Below are 16005 nucleotides of genomic sequence, written 5' to 3' on the forward strand. Positions count from 1 at the left end.
ATCATAAGAACTATCTAGCTTCCTTGACCCCGTAAGGAAGTGTCTTACAAAGTAAACTTAAAGATACAAATGATAGGTACAAAGTTTACATTTCAATTCTACTTAGTGTAAGTAGAATCTCTCTTTCTCTCTTATAATCTCTCCATTGATATGTGCTTGAGGCTTGGGAGATCAGTAGATATGACTTTGAAAGAATGTTGGAAACAGGTGGTCTTCTAGTTTGGCAAAGAGGTATATTTATATTCCAAGAAAAACTTGACAGACAAAACTGCGGTCGAAGCACGGTCGACCTTGCAGGTGACCGTACAACTTCTGTCAGCATTTCAACATATCCGTTGGAGCTCCTTTTTCTTTGAATTTTTGGCTTCTTTACCTAATATAGAGCCTTCAACATATGCTTAATACACCTAGAAGTTAACTCCATTACCCCTTTAATCTTGGATATATGCATGGAGGTTGACATGTGCTAGCTAAAGAGGAAAGTCCAATGCCCTTGACCATTGTCATTGATTTCCTAAAAAGGTAAATGCTGAAATCTTGTCCCTTGACAACCCACAAAGCTCCAAATACAATAATCCATGAATCTTATACTTTGTCAATACTTGGATGGAAATATCATACTTCATTGGTTGCTTGCAACAAGTTAATTTTGACTAGTTTGATTATAATGAAGAATCCTTTAACTAGTTGCTTTAATCATCCTTTGACAAACCGCAAGCCTCCAAAACTTCACTAGCCCATTTTAATAGCTTGTCATCTTCTTAATGGAAGTGTCTTGCTCTTTAGAACATACTTGCATCTTGATTGAACTAGTTTGATTCTAGTTGGAGCTTAAATAAACCTTGTTACAACCTTGACTAGCTTGAGTATAATTAAAACTTACATACAAACAAATGGTACTTAAGAGTAATGGGAGAGCACCTCTTTAATTGGGACATTGATGACCATTATTAGTATGTTTTTAAATGACATTTTGTAACACTTGAAAAGTAAAACACTTTTGTGTTTAATCTTATTTGAGCTTAAAATGTCATTAAGATGTCGTTAGGTGTGATTAGTAAAAATCAACATCTTTTGGTTCAAAACTCTTTTGAAATCAAAGAAGGCAACTATTATAAATATGTTTAAAAGGGTTTTGTAAATTATAGATGCCTCAAAGTGGTCTATCTTAAAGTGGATGAATTTGGTTACAGAGAAAACTGCGGTCGAACTGCGGTCGACCGTGATGTTAGCCGTAGATTACCAGTTTTAGAAAAACTTAAAATCATTGGTGCAGGGCATCCACGGTCAGGTCCACGGTCGACCGTGGTGCAGCCACATAGCACTTTTACCAAGTTAATTATTTATGCATTGGTCTTTTGCTAGAGATAGTGTAGGCTTATGAACTCATTTCGTCTTACATATGATTAAGCACTTATCTCTTTTGTGTCATCATCAAAATAAAGTGATTAACTTTTGAATATTATAATTGGATTCTCAACCAACATTCTTCCCCTTTTTGATGATGACAAATATATGGGTAAGTGTTTAGTTATGTAAGCCTACATAAGTGTTAACATCACTTACCATACATTTTCTCCCCCTTTTGTCGAAGCAAAAAGATTAGCTCCCCCTGGAACTAAGCGCGCCCTAGAGTAATGCTCCCCCTTGAGTCTTACATAGCAGTAGATGATATAGCTCCCCGTTGAAATGTGCAATATAAGACTCATAGAAAAGAGGATTAGTCCATACATAAGACATAAAATCAATTAATGAGTGATATGAACTCAACGAGCTGGATAAACCTTCAATCAAGGGTTAGTGCACACACATAATCATATATAGCAAGCATAAGAATCATTGTGTGTCATAGATAACAAAGATAGTAGAGTGAGAACTTTGACCAATATATGTGATCGTTAGAGAGCATGTAAGATCAAAAGTGCGTATGAACCACCACATATCAAGGTTAATTAATAGTATAGCATGAATGTGCGATATAACATGTAGTGAGCAAAAGAATTAGTAGATCATGCAACACTATCATAAAGTACCAACATTACTCTGATAGTTCTACCAATTTCATGCATGTATAGGAGTAAGTAGGTTTTAGCAAGCATGTAGAACCATGTAGCATAGTACGGTATACAAATTGCACAAAGCACAATGCGGAAACACAAGTGAGTGTAGCATGCAAAAGCCAATATACATGAGGTCAATTTTCAATCAAATAATCATGCATAACAATCATATTTATAAGCTTAGATGCTAGAGTATGTATGAAAGAAAGTAGATTCAAACAAGCATGTTAAAACACAAGCATAGCATAGCATGACAAACAAGTAACAGTAGCATACGTAATCATGTCATACAACACTATAGATAGTAGTTTCAAACAAGCATGTAAAGACACAAGCATAACATGGCATGGCATACATATTACTCATAGCACAATGTGAAGACACAAGTGAAAGTAGCATGCAAAAGCTAATATGAGCTCAATTTTCAAGCAAATAATCATGCATAATAATCAGAGTTTTATATGGGCATAGATGTTATAGCATGCATTAAGCACATTAGCATTATGAGCATCATAAATAAAGCATGTCAAATAGTTATCAGATAGAAACATATCACCCTATACGCATTGATAAACGCATGTATAACATATAGAGTATGTTAAAATTTCACTCATCATGTAATGATCAAAGCTAAATTGGTGTTCAAATATTTATTAGTCCAATTTTATCATGAGAATGCACATGTATATGAGTTTCGGAAGAAATGGTATTGTAATCTAGGAAAGTTTGATTCATCCATAAGCTCTTAGCACATGATCTTCCAATTGCTACATACTCGGCTTTGATAGTAGAGAAAGCTACATATGTTTGTTTCTTTGAGATCCACGAGGTTATCCATAAGCCAACGCATGTACATACACCGCTTTTCTAAATCGTAGAAATCCATCATCATCCGAAGCCCCAAGAAATGTGAAATCGATGTTTGAGAATCTCGAATGCACCAGTCTATGATGCATAGAGGCCTTTAGATTTCTTAAAAGATCTTGTAACGGCTCAATAGTGTGACATATTCGGACTTTCCTTTGCATGAGTGATGAGCATAACAATGCGTTGAACAAGTCTTGCATGTATTGTTAGAAAAATATGCATGCATAGGATTTAAGAATAATATTCATTATAGTAAGCATATCTCGCATCAAAACAAGCAATCATTCATAATAAGCTCAACTAAAATTCACACTACAAGTAGCAATCATGCATAGTAAGCATGTAATCATGGTAGTCAAATAAAGGCATGTTCCATAGTATGAATATTGATCAGCAAATGCATAACCTAAGTAACTCGAACAAGTAGGAAATTGACTCATAAATTATGATCAACATGATATATGTTGAACCACTACTTATTTAGTTATCTTTTCAAATATAGCCCAAGTAGTGTACTTAAAAGATATAGCGCAACAAGCAATCGCATAAATCATGGCAAGCAAGCTAATATCGAATTACTTATTAGAAACACAACAATTATGATCTAGGACAATTATTATCATGTTAACATATATTAACTTGACTACGTGTAATGTTAACTAGTTAACAATTTCCATGTATCATAGTAAGCATTTGGAGTGTTCTAAAATATCATGAACATAGAAACATCTAAACATAATTTTTCAACATGTTAATAGATCATAAGCATGTAAGCACATAAGCATGATGAAAAATATATGGCATGTTGGATGTAACAAATATTAAGCACAATGCTCCCACAAATAAGATTCAATTAGCAAGTTAATAATCCTTAGGTGTGTATATTTAGCAAAGTGATTACAACCAACATTGGTTATGAAGAGAGAATTCAAGTTGTCAAGTATGAAGATCATATGAGCATGCGAGAGTATAACAAGTATATTTGTACATATTAATCATACAAGTATGACAAGTAGATGTTTCACACATAATTAGGCAAGCAAAGAAAACATATATGGCATATGTGAGAGATAAAACAAAGTTTATGCAATTTACATAATGAGCGGAAGCCTAGAGTGAATCCTAGAGTGTAAAGCATACAATAAGGTATTTTATCAAGCAACCATTCTAGTTTCCTATCATGTATATTTCAAACTTATCATTCATGAGTTCAAATAACCCATTACAAGGAAAATGGTTAATTCTATCAACGACCATTTTATTCTAATAATGTATTGCCAACTTTTGCCATTTATCATGCATGATTAAGAAAGTATGTCCTAATTCTATCAAGACTTTCAAGGTACAAAGATATAGCCTTTTTATGTATGTTCAATTATTCCTTAAGGCTACTCGGACGTCTAATTAAACCTAGTTAGGTTTTGTTTTCTAATTAGTGTGCTAGAGACGTACCTACATCTTAGAGTCATACATTCACCTTTAAGTGATTATTTATCATTAATTTCCATAGGTATGTCTAGCACTTATCGTACCAAAGTATCAAGTGTAATCTTTTAGGTTGATTTAAGAGTAATATCTTAGAGTCACTTTGATTCATGAGTTAAGTAAGATTTTGAGAACACTCGTTAATCTCATTACGTGTAAGTATAGGACTCAAGACAAAGAGTTTGAATAAACATTTGTGTGATTTAAAATTATCTAACTCTTTGACGTATAATGGATTAGTGAAACTTTTCATTTCATTCGTTTGTTCTAGGTGTTCGTTTGACGTAAACCTAATCCTAGTTTAGAAATTAAGAGCATGAATTATTCCTAAAGTTTTCTAACCTCGAAGATTAATAATTGTTTGTTCTAATATGTCCAAGTGTGTTTTAGACATTTCAACAACTTAACAAACACTTATGCGTTTAACTAGCAATGACTTCTTTTAGTGATAATCTAGTTCTTACACCAAATTGTTAGAGTATCCTACGCTTTTTCTTTAAGAGTTTACTTTTTACATTCTTTTGAATTATTTTGATATTTAGCATAAATTACGTAAACTTCTAATGACTATTACTCTAGCAATTTTAGACAAAAATAATATCATTTAAGTATAAGCATAGCATAAGTTCTATCATCACAAATGTATCTTATTAAGAATAGATGATAGGAATCTAATACAACCCTTTAAGTAAGACTACAAAGTAGAACTTTGGAAATCTACACTACACTTAGGAAATGGAGAACTTAGAATACACACTTAAGATCTAATTTATCTCCTATTGATGTCTCCTAAGATTTGTTTGTTATGATTCTTTTTGTGATCTTGTCATTTATCCTCTCTTAAAGCTAGCACCGTTTCTTAAGTAATTACATTGTTGAATCAAATAATGAGATTAATCTTGTTAACACTTTTAACTTATTTATGTATTCACTCGGTGACCATCATATTTTACTTTTAGGTGGATTTCTATCAATTAGTTTCATGTTCGTGTGATTTAATCGAAGGTACTTGGAGTTAGCCCTGATGTGCCCCACAATGGTTACTCCTGAGTTCAAACACATAGAACGGTATCTGAGGGGACTCCCCACGGAAATTCAGGGAAATGTCACTTCATCGAAACCAGCAAATGTCCCAGAAGTTATGCGCATGGCGCACACCCTGATGAATAAAATTATCCGCCAAGAGCCAGAGAAGGCGAAATCAGAATCGGGAGCTAGTAATGGGAAACGTAATTGGGACGGAAACAAGGGAAAAGGTTTTGACCAGAACTCAGCTAAGAGGTATGAGAATTTCAAAGGGAATAACTACTGGAGGAACCCGAACCTGAATCCTAGCTCAAACCCTAACTACAAGGGCACCCTTCCTTAGTGTAAGAGATGCTACAAGCATCATACTGGACAATGCAACGTATTGTGTGAGAAGTGCAAAAGGGTTGGACTCATCGGCAGAGACTGTAAGAGCACCGCCCCAGCTGTGAGGACAAACCCAAATGGACCAAGGATGTACTATGAGTGCGGATAGCAGGGCCACTTTAGGAATGAATGTTCCAACAAGAAGAAGGATGGTCGGCCAGCACGTGGAAAAGTCTTCAACATGAACGCAAGAGATGCCCGCGAGAATCCTGACTTGGTTACATGTACATTCACTATCAATAACCTATTAGCTTCTGTTCTGTTTGATACTGGTGCCGATAGGAGTTATGTATGTAGACACTTTTTTCTCTAAGATAGATTGGTCGTTAGTTCCTTTGGAGGAGAGTATGCTTGTTGAGGTAGCCAATGGAAAACATGAGAAAGTTGACCAAATTGGCCGAGGAGGTATTATCAACCTAGCCGGAGTGGATTTTGAGATTGATCTAATACCCATAAAGTTGGGAAGCTTTGATGTGATTGTCGGTATGGACAGGTTATCCAAGGTAAGAGCCGAAGTTATCTGCGGAGAGAAGATTCTTCGTATACCACGCGAAGATGGTGAGCCTCTGATCATTTACGGGGAGAGATGTAGTCCAAAGTTGAACCTTATTAGTTGCTTGAAGGCACAAAAGGTTATGAAGAAGAGGCGTTTTGCTATTCTGGCACATGTGAAGAAGCTAGAAGTTGAAGAGAAGAGCATGGATGATGTACGAATTGTGAACGAATTTCCCGACGTCTTTCCAGAAGAGTTTCCTGGATTACCGCCACCGAGATCAGTGAATTTCAGATTGATCTAGTGCCAGGAGCTGCACCTGTAGCTCGCGCACCTTATCGATTTGTATCTTCCTAACTGCAAGAGTTGCAGAGTCAACTACAGAAATTGCTAGACCGTGGATTTATCCAACCGAGTTCATCGCCTTGGGCGCACCCTTTTTGTTCGTGAAGAAGAAGGACGAATCTTTCCGCATGTGTATCGACTATCGAGAGCTGAACAAATTGACGATCAAGAATCGGTATCCTCTTCCTAGAATTGACGATCTTTTCAATCAGCTGCAAGGATCCAGTGTTTACTCGAAGATCGATCTACGATCAGGTTATCACCAGTTGACGGTGAAGGAGAGCGATGTACTTAAGATGGCGTTCCGAACATGTTATGGCCACTACGAGTTTCTGGTGATGCCATTTGGCTTAACTAATGCACCTGCCGTTTTATGGATCTCATGAATCGTGTATGCAAGCCATATCTGGACAAGTTCGTTATCGTCTTCATAGATGATATCCTCATCTATTCCAAAAGTGAAACAGAACATGAGCAACATCTTCGACTCGTGCTAGAACTCTTGAGACAAGAGCAACTTTATGCCAAATTCTCTAAGTGCGAATTTTGGTTGAAGGAAGTTCAATTTCTCGGACATATCGTGAGCGATCAGGGTATCAAAGTCGATCCCGCAAAGATCGAAGCTATCAGCAAGTGGGAAACCCCCACTACTCTGACTCATATCCGCCAATTCTTAGGCCTCGCCGGTTATTACCGAAGGTTCATTGAAGGTTTCTCTCTGATTGCGCGTCCTTTGACTGCATTAACTCATAAGGGGAAGAAGTTCGTTTGGGAAACCGAGCAAGAATCGACATTCCAAACCCTGAAGCAGAAGTTAACCACCGCACCTATTATGTCTCTTCCTGAAGGCAGTGATGACTTCGTTGTGTATTGTGATGCCTCCCACAAGGCTTTGGGTGTGTATTGATGCAACGAAAGAAGTTTATTGCTTACGCCTACCGACAACTAAAGATTCACGAGCGAAACTACACAACTCACGATCTCGAGCTTGGAGCTGTTGTCTTCGTACTAAAACTGTGGAGACACTATCTTTATTGGACTAAGAGCACTATCTTCACCGACCACAAAAGCCTCCAACACATCTTTGATTAGAAGCAACTGAATATGAGACAACGTCGATGGATCGAGACGTTGAACGACTATGATTGTGAACTCCGTTACCATCCTGGCAAGGTGATGTGTAAAATCTAGTATATAATTTATCTCTTGAAAATACCGGTTTAAAGATTACTACACACTAACGGGCAGTGTACCCGATCGTGCAGTAGTATAAACTTGGTAATTCCGTAATCGTTCCAAGGACAGTTTAAACGTGAGAACTAAGATTGCAACTAATAAAAATAAACTAAGTTAATTTATGAAAATTGAAAGTACGAGATAATTTGTTTTGCGGCTATTTAACGATTAGCCAAATCAAGGATAGATTAAAAGTAAAAGACAGTATTTTTGTGTTTTAAAGTTTATAGAAAATAAATGCAGACTCAATGAAAAGTAAAGATATTTGAATTCAATGGATAAAAGAATGTTCGCCTAGATCTCCTATTCTCAGTGTCGGATGATTTGTTATTAAGCACTAGTTCAATTTATCAATACATGCAACTACAGAGTCGGTTTACCCAGAGTTCTCTTTTAGCAAACACGTCAAACTAGGATTTATTGGCGTAGGGTTACCTTTCACCAACGACCTCTTTCGTTTGTGACTTAGTAATTAACTAATTATAAGATTAAGATTCAATTGGTTACGCGTTCGCTCCACACAATTCACCCCAATTTTGTTCAATCTATGTTACCCGGTTTACCCCCTTGGTCCAGTAAGGACCCAATTGGTTAAGTCAAATCAATTGGAAATTAGTTCACTAAATTAAAACAGGGTTCCCTTTGTTCAAACAAGATCACTAATCAAGCCTAGTAACAATAATCAAATCTCATAAGAATGGTTCTTAATCAAAACTCATAATTATCATGCATTAATCAAATTAAACATTAAATTATCATCCAAACACATACGAATATTCAATCTAGACAAACATTAAAGTACTTAGCCAATAATCATGGCTAAAACCAAAATCACAATCAAAATAATAGATGAATTCATTGTTTGAAACAAAGAGTTAAACCTAATTAATGATTGAATCTTGAACGATGAATGAATCGAAGCACGTTCCCGTAATTATTGAAGCGTTAGAATGATCTTGGGATTCCCCCAAAATCACCTTTTTCGTCCAAAAGCTGCTGCAATTCGTCTGGATGTAAGAATGATTAATTAGGGTAAAAATTCGGGCTTTAAATAGTAAAATTCTGAAGCCGACGGGAAGTGAAGCGGCGCTCCATATGTGGAGCAGCGCTCCATATGTGGAGCGGCGCTCAATATGCCTAACAACTGATCTGTAGACTTCCAAAACCCCTCGAACTGATTTTTATGCCTACTGGAGCGGTGCTCCAGGCCCCTTTTTGCTGAATCCGGACTGAAAATTCAATAAATTTATCCAAACTCGAATCGAACCAATCTCTTTTACTCGTTTCCATAGAAAATCACTAAAACCATCAAATAACTTCAAATTTCATCTTCTTGGTCTTAGAACTTGAACTTTCATAACACTTACCGGGCCCGACGTCATTATATTATACTAACTCATGCTTCAATTCCCAACACTTCTTCAGAATTCATTCATAATTTATACTTAGATTTTACAGAAGTTTCCAATATAATGTAATACAGATAGCATGAAGAGGTATATAATTTCGGACGAGAATATTTATGAAAATATCTTCAGAAATATCGAAGATTTTATGATGATATTTTGGAATATCTAAGTTCGAAAGTTGATGAAGAAAAATTTTCCGCAAGCTTTTAACACGACTTCAGAGCAAGATATTCTCTAAAGATTTCATCGGATCCAGAATTACCTGGATTCTTTGAATATAGGGTTTGGTCCATGTATTTATCCTTGGTCTCTTTCATGCTTAGCTCAATCCGTTTTTCAGTTCGAAATCTGAGCTTTTTCAATACATCATTCTCTATCATCAAACTTTTGGCCATTAAGACCATCTATAGCTTTTGCTGCTTCATCAGCATTCTCAAGGTTAACGAATCTGAATCATTGATTATCAATCTGAGGTGTTTTCAAGAATTTTGAATTTGAAGTGTTTAATTGTAGGATGTAACCATCAATGGTTCTAATTTCGGTGGTTTGACGTGATAATTCATCACAGAATACGAATGAATATATATATGAATTGAGTAATCTTTAGGAAGATAACACCTGCTAAAGCTTTACTTGGATTTTGATATGTCAAAATCAAAATATGTATTTGAATTTGTATGAAAATGGTTGTTCTTTAGTGAACAGATACACATATATTGTGAACGTAAGTAGTATAGTTACTGATTATTGAATCAGAATTGAAGAATGTACAATGCAACATATTAATGTGAGATATAAATATTTCTCGAGTATTACCTACCCATTAAAATATTTTCACAATTAACAGTTTGTACAAAAGAACTTTAATTACAATCTTTATGGAGATATACGTTCATATATGTATTCTTCAAATATAATATTGATTTAATGAGTTAATATAATATTAAACTCATTTGATTTGCGGTTGGAACGAGAATAAATAATCTTCAAAACTTGAAAGATTACATAATCATCGCGGAATATTTCTTTAATGGAGTTATGAATCAATACTTCATCGTTCATTGTTATTAATATACATCGGTATATGATGTTGGTGCTCGTGGAATTCTTGTGAAATTCACAAGACCTGAATAATGTTTTCTAAAAAGTTTCGAGTACATCGAAAATGAAAGTGTAAAATCAAACATGTATTTGAATAATACACTTAATTTATTATGAAATGGAGTTTATTGTGCTGGAGCAGTGATTAACAATTGTTAAGTCATTAACGAAGGATGTACATCATAGCATATTAGTGATATGAATTAACCAAGTAGTACATACTAGTTAAGATTCACACGTAATAGCTTTAGTACGAAAAGATTTATTATTGTTCCAAACCATATTTATATAAAGTATACATATATAATTCTTCAGGAAGAATGAGTCAATACATCTTAAATCATTATTACTAATATTCCTTGGTATCTATGGGCGTATGATGTCGATGTTTGAGGTACCGATTATGATGTTGAGACATGAGATGCTGATGTTGTTGTTAGTGAAGCTGATGGTGTTGGTAGTGATGCTGATGGTACTGGTGGTGCTGGTTATGCTGCTGGTGCTCGTAGGTTTTGCACCACATTTTCTAAAGCCACTACTCGAGCGTGAAGCTCGTTGACTTCTTCTATTATTCCGGGATGATTGGCGGTTCAGATGAGTGGCTGAATAAGATTTAGAATTCTAGTTATTATATACTCATGGTGGGATACCCTGGAAATGAGGGTGAAAATAATGTTCCGAACGGGTTCGCCGGTAAGCGCTTCAGGTTCTTCACCAATAGGAAGATTTGGTGGGTGAAAAGGATCACCTTCTTCACTTCTCCATTGATTAAGTAGACTACGAACCCACCCCCAATTCATCCAGAAAAGATGATGACTAATTGGTTGGTTCATTCCAGTTACGCTGCCATTGGAGCTTGAGGAGTTCGAGGAATCAAGTGAGAAATCCATATTATCTGATCGGAATAAGGGTTTTTGTTATGAGATGAGTGTTGAATATTGAATGATATATTTGTCTTCTTGATATAAGTATATATAGCAAAAAAAAGATTTCCGTAATTTACGAAGGAAATTTAGGAAAAGTGTTAGACAAAGTCTATTAAGATAGATATGATAAGATATAATAAGATATGATGTGTCTAAACTCCAATAATAGCAGTATGACGTGTCTAGATTAAAAATGATAAGTATGTAATCAGATAAACTTTCGATTAAAGACTTTCAATTCGGAATGGCCTATTCAGGTCTAGGGGCTTAAGCTATATGATCCTTTAAATTGGTAATCCAAACCCTTCCATCCTAGAGTTTCGTAGACGCCATCCGTCAAGAAAATTCAATGATAAAAAATAACGAGAAATCAAAGATTTAAAAGTAATGAATATGAGTAGTGATGACATTATAATTTCTTTGAGATTCTCGATAACTCAATGACATTTTCCAGTTCGCAAACCGATGCATAAAGGCATAAGGGCACATAGATACGTAATATAACAGGGAGTTATATACGTTTGAGTATGAATAGTAACAAACATAGAAATTTCAAAAATCATAGATAACATTTCATGTAATACATATGTAATACACAAAACCATGATAGATGACATAGGAATGTCAAGAATTTCAGAAATCATGAGTGATATCCCTTGGTTCCCTTAACCAAGGTAGGTTTATGAAGATAACTCGCGTGAGTTATAGAATATTTTGAATCACAATGGAAATTTCCTCCCGGAGTTACAGAATAAGAGATATGTATATGTATAATGCAAGTAATAATATCTTAAAGCTATAGGTCAGGCTGTAGACTAGACTTTAATGCACCCTATTAATCTGGGTTATCCACATTAAGACTGCCTAGTTCCCTACAACCACCGCTCTGATACCAACTGTAACACCCCGTCAAAATTGACATTGACGCAGATGTTAACTCTGGTCCCAGTGCATGGCTAGACTTCTAAGTACATCAAAGTTCTACAGTGGAAGCATAATATATAAGTACCTGAGACAAAACATGCTTAAAAGTGTCAACCAAAAGGTTGGTTAGTTCATAGGTTTATCATAAACAATGATTTTGATAATAATGATAGATTACAAGATTTAGTTTAAAGTTGATTGATATAAAAATATCAATCTAAAAGTGTTGCTGCAGTTTGTAATATCACTAGTAAATAAAATTTACCCTGTGACACCTTGTACTGTCAGTGTCGTGAAATCATTATTATGTAACCAAAGACCATCGGTCAAATGGTTAGAGACGTTACTCTCAATAGGCCTACTCACAATAATTAAGTTTGCATTTAAACGTAGCAATTAATGATATTACGGTAGGGATTTAGCATGAATCAAAGCATGACAGCATAGTTAACAATTTAGTACTTGTGTCTAAGCGTAAAACAGTTATAAAGCAAGCATGCTCAATCCCGTATTGATTCTTGTTATTATATTGACCATATATACAGTCATTCTTCTTTTTCATTTACCACCAGAGGAATTTGTTTTCTTCTACTATTCCCTTGGGGTTATAATATTTTTAATTCTCCCGTGTCTTTACGTTGCAATACGTATTGATATACACGGTTTGTAATTTTTGTGTTGTTATCGGGCTTTATATTTTCCCTTATATGTCGGAGCTCCGTGCTTTTGTTTTTCCTTCCCGACTTCAAGTCAAGCGAATAATGGTCCAGAATTCGTAGGTATGAAGTTTCGAATGATCATAATATACAAAGTAGAAAGGAAAGGTAATAACACGATTTGATTTGTCAAATTACCAGAATATCTGGAAAAGACCGAATCATCAAGAAAAATATTTTCTTGATATGTTTAGAGGTTAAATAGAATGAAAGAGTTATGTAACATGGTTCATGATGAGGGTATGATCTGTGAACCTTTATCACGTCCCATTAGAAACTGAGCATGACTTACTGTAATATAGTCACGTTGGCCCGACGTCATTATATTATACTAACTCATGCTTCAATTCCCAACACTTCTTCAGAATTCATTCATAATATATACTTAGATTTTACAGAAGTTTCCAATATAATGTAATACAGATAGCACAAAGAGGTATATAATTTCAGACGAGAATATTTATGAAAATATCTTCAGAAATATCGACGATTTTTAGGATGATATTTTGGAATATCTAAGTTCGAAAGTTGATGAAGAAAAATTTTCCGCAAGCTTTTAACATGACTTCAGAGCAAGATATTCTCTAAAGATTTCATCGGATCCAGAATTACCTGGATTCTTTGAATATAGGGTTTGGTCCATGTATTTATCCTTGGTCTCTTTCATGCTTAGCTCAATCCGTTTTTCAGTTCCAAATCTGAGCTTTTTCAATACCTCATTCTTTATCATCAAACTTTTGGCCATTAAGACCATCTATAGCTTTTGCTGCTTCGTCAGCATTCTCAAGGTTAACGAATCTGAATCATTGATTATCAATCTGAGGTGTTTTCAAGAATTTTAAATTTGAAGTGTTTAAGTGTAGGATGTAACCATCAATGGTTCTAATTTCGGTGGTTTGACGTGATAATTCATCACAGAATACGAATGAATATATATATGAATTGAGTAATCTTTAGAAAGATAACACCTGCTAAAGCTTTACTTGGATTCTGATATGTCAAAATCAAAATATGTATTTGAATTTGTATGAAAATGGTTGTTCTTTAGTGAACAGATACACATATATTGTGAACGTAAGTAGTATAGTTACTGATTATTGAATCAGAATTGAAGAATGTACAATGCAACATATTAATGCGAGATATAAATATTTCTCGGGTATTACCTACCCGTTAAAATATTTTCACAATTAACAGTTTGTACAAAAGAACTTTAATTACAATCTTTATGGAGATATACGTTCATATATGTATTCTTCAAATATAATATTGATTTAATGAGTTAATATAATATTAAACTCATTTGATTTGCGGTTGGAACGAGAATAAATAATCTTCAAAACTTGAAAGATTACATAATCGTCGCGGAATATTTCTTTAATGAAGTTATGAATCAATACTTCATCGTTCATTGTTCTGATATACATCGGTATATGATGTTGGTGCTCGTGTAATTCTTGTGAAATTCACAAGACCTGAATAATGTTTTCTAAAAAGTTTCGAGTACATCGAAAATGAAAGTATAAAATCAAACATGTATTTGAATAATACACTTAATTTATTATGAAATGGAGTTTATTGTGCTGGAGCAGTGATTAACGATTGTTAAGTCATTAATGAAGGATGTACATCATAGCATATTAGTGATATGAATTAACCAAGTAGTACATACTAGTTAAGATTCACACGTAATAGCTTTAGTACGAAAAGATTTATTATTGTTCTAAACCATATTTATATAAAGTATACATATATAATTCTTCAGGAAGAATGAGTCAATACATCTTAACTCATTATTACTAATATTCCTTGGTATCTATGGGCGTATGATATCGATGTTTGAGGTACCGATTATGATGTTGAGACATGAGATGCTGATGTTGTTGTTGGTGAAGCTGATGGTGTTGGTAGTGATGCTGATGGTACTGGTGGTGCTAGTTATGCTGCTGGTGCTCGTAGGTTTTGCACCACATTTTCTAAAGCCACTACTCGAGCGTGAAGCTCGTTGACTTCTTCTATTATTCCGGGATGATTGGCGGTTCAGACGAGTGGCTGAATAAGATCTAGAATTCTAGTTATTATATACTCATGGTGGGATACCCTGGAAATGAGGGTGAAAATAGTGTTCCGAACGGGTTCGCGGTAAGCGCTTCAGGTTCTTCACCAATAGGAAGATTTGGTGGGTGAAAAGGATCACCTTCTTCACTTCTCCATTGATTAAGTAGACTACGAACCCATCCCCAATTCATCCAGAAAAGATGATGACTAATTGGTTGGTTCATTCCGGTTACGCTGCCATTGGAGCTTGAGGAGTTCAAGGAATCAAGTGAGAAATCCATATTATCTGATCGGAATAAGGGTTTTTGTTATGAGATGAGTGTTGAATATTGAATGATATATTTGTCTTCTTGATATAAGTATATATAGCAAAAAAAAAAGATTTCCGTAATTTACGGAGGAAATTTAGGAAAAGTGTTAGACAAAGTCTATTAAGATAGATATGATAAGATATAATAAGATATGATGTGTCTAAACTCCAATAATAGCAGTATGACGTGTCTAGATTAAAAATGAGAAGTATGTAATCAGATAAACTTTCGATTAAAGACTTTCAATTCGTAATGGCCTATTCAGGTCTAGGGGCTTAAGCTATAGGATCCTTTAAATTGGTAATCCAAACCCTTCCATCCTAGAGTTTCGTAGACGCCATCCGTCAAGAAAATTCAATGATAAAAAATAACGAAAAATCAAAGATTTAAAAGTAATGAGTATTAGTAGTGATGACATTATAATGTCTTTGAGATTCTCGATAACTCACTGAATTTTTCCAGTTCGCAAACCGATGCATAAAGGCATAAGGGCACATAGATACGTAATATAATAGGGAGTTATATACGTTTGAGTATGAATAGTAACAAACATAGAAATTTCAAAAATCATAGATAACATTTCATGTAATACATATGTAATACATAAAACCATGATAGATGACATAGGAATGTCAAGAATTTCAGAAATCATGAGTGATAT

The sequence above is a fragment of the Rutidosis leptorrhynchoides genome, chromosome 2, assembly GCF_046630445.1.
Source record: "Rutidosis leptorrhynchoides isolate AG116_Rl617_1_P2 chromosome 2, CSIRO_AGI_Rlap_v1, whole genome shotgun sequence".
Lineage (NCBI taxonomy): Eukaryota > Viridiplantae > Streptophyta > Magnoliopsida > Asterales > Asteraceae > Rutidosis > Rutidosis leptorrhynchoides.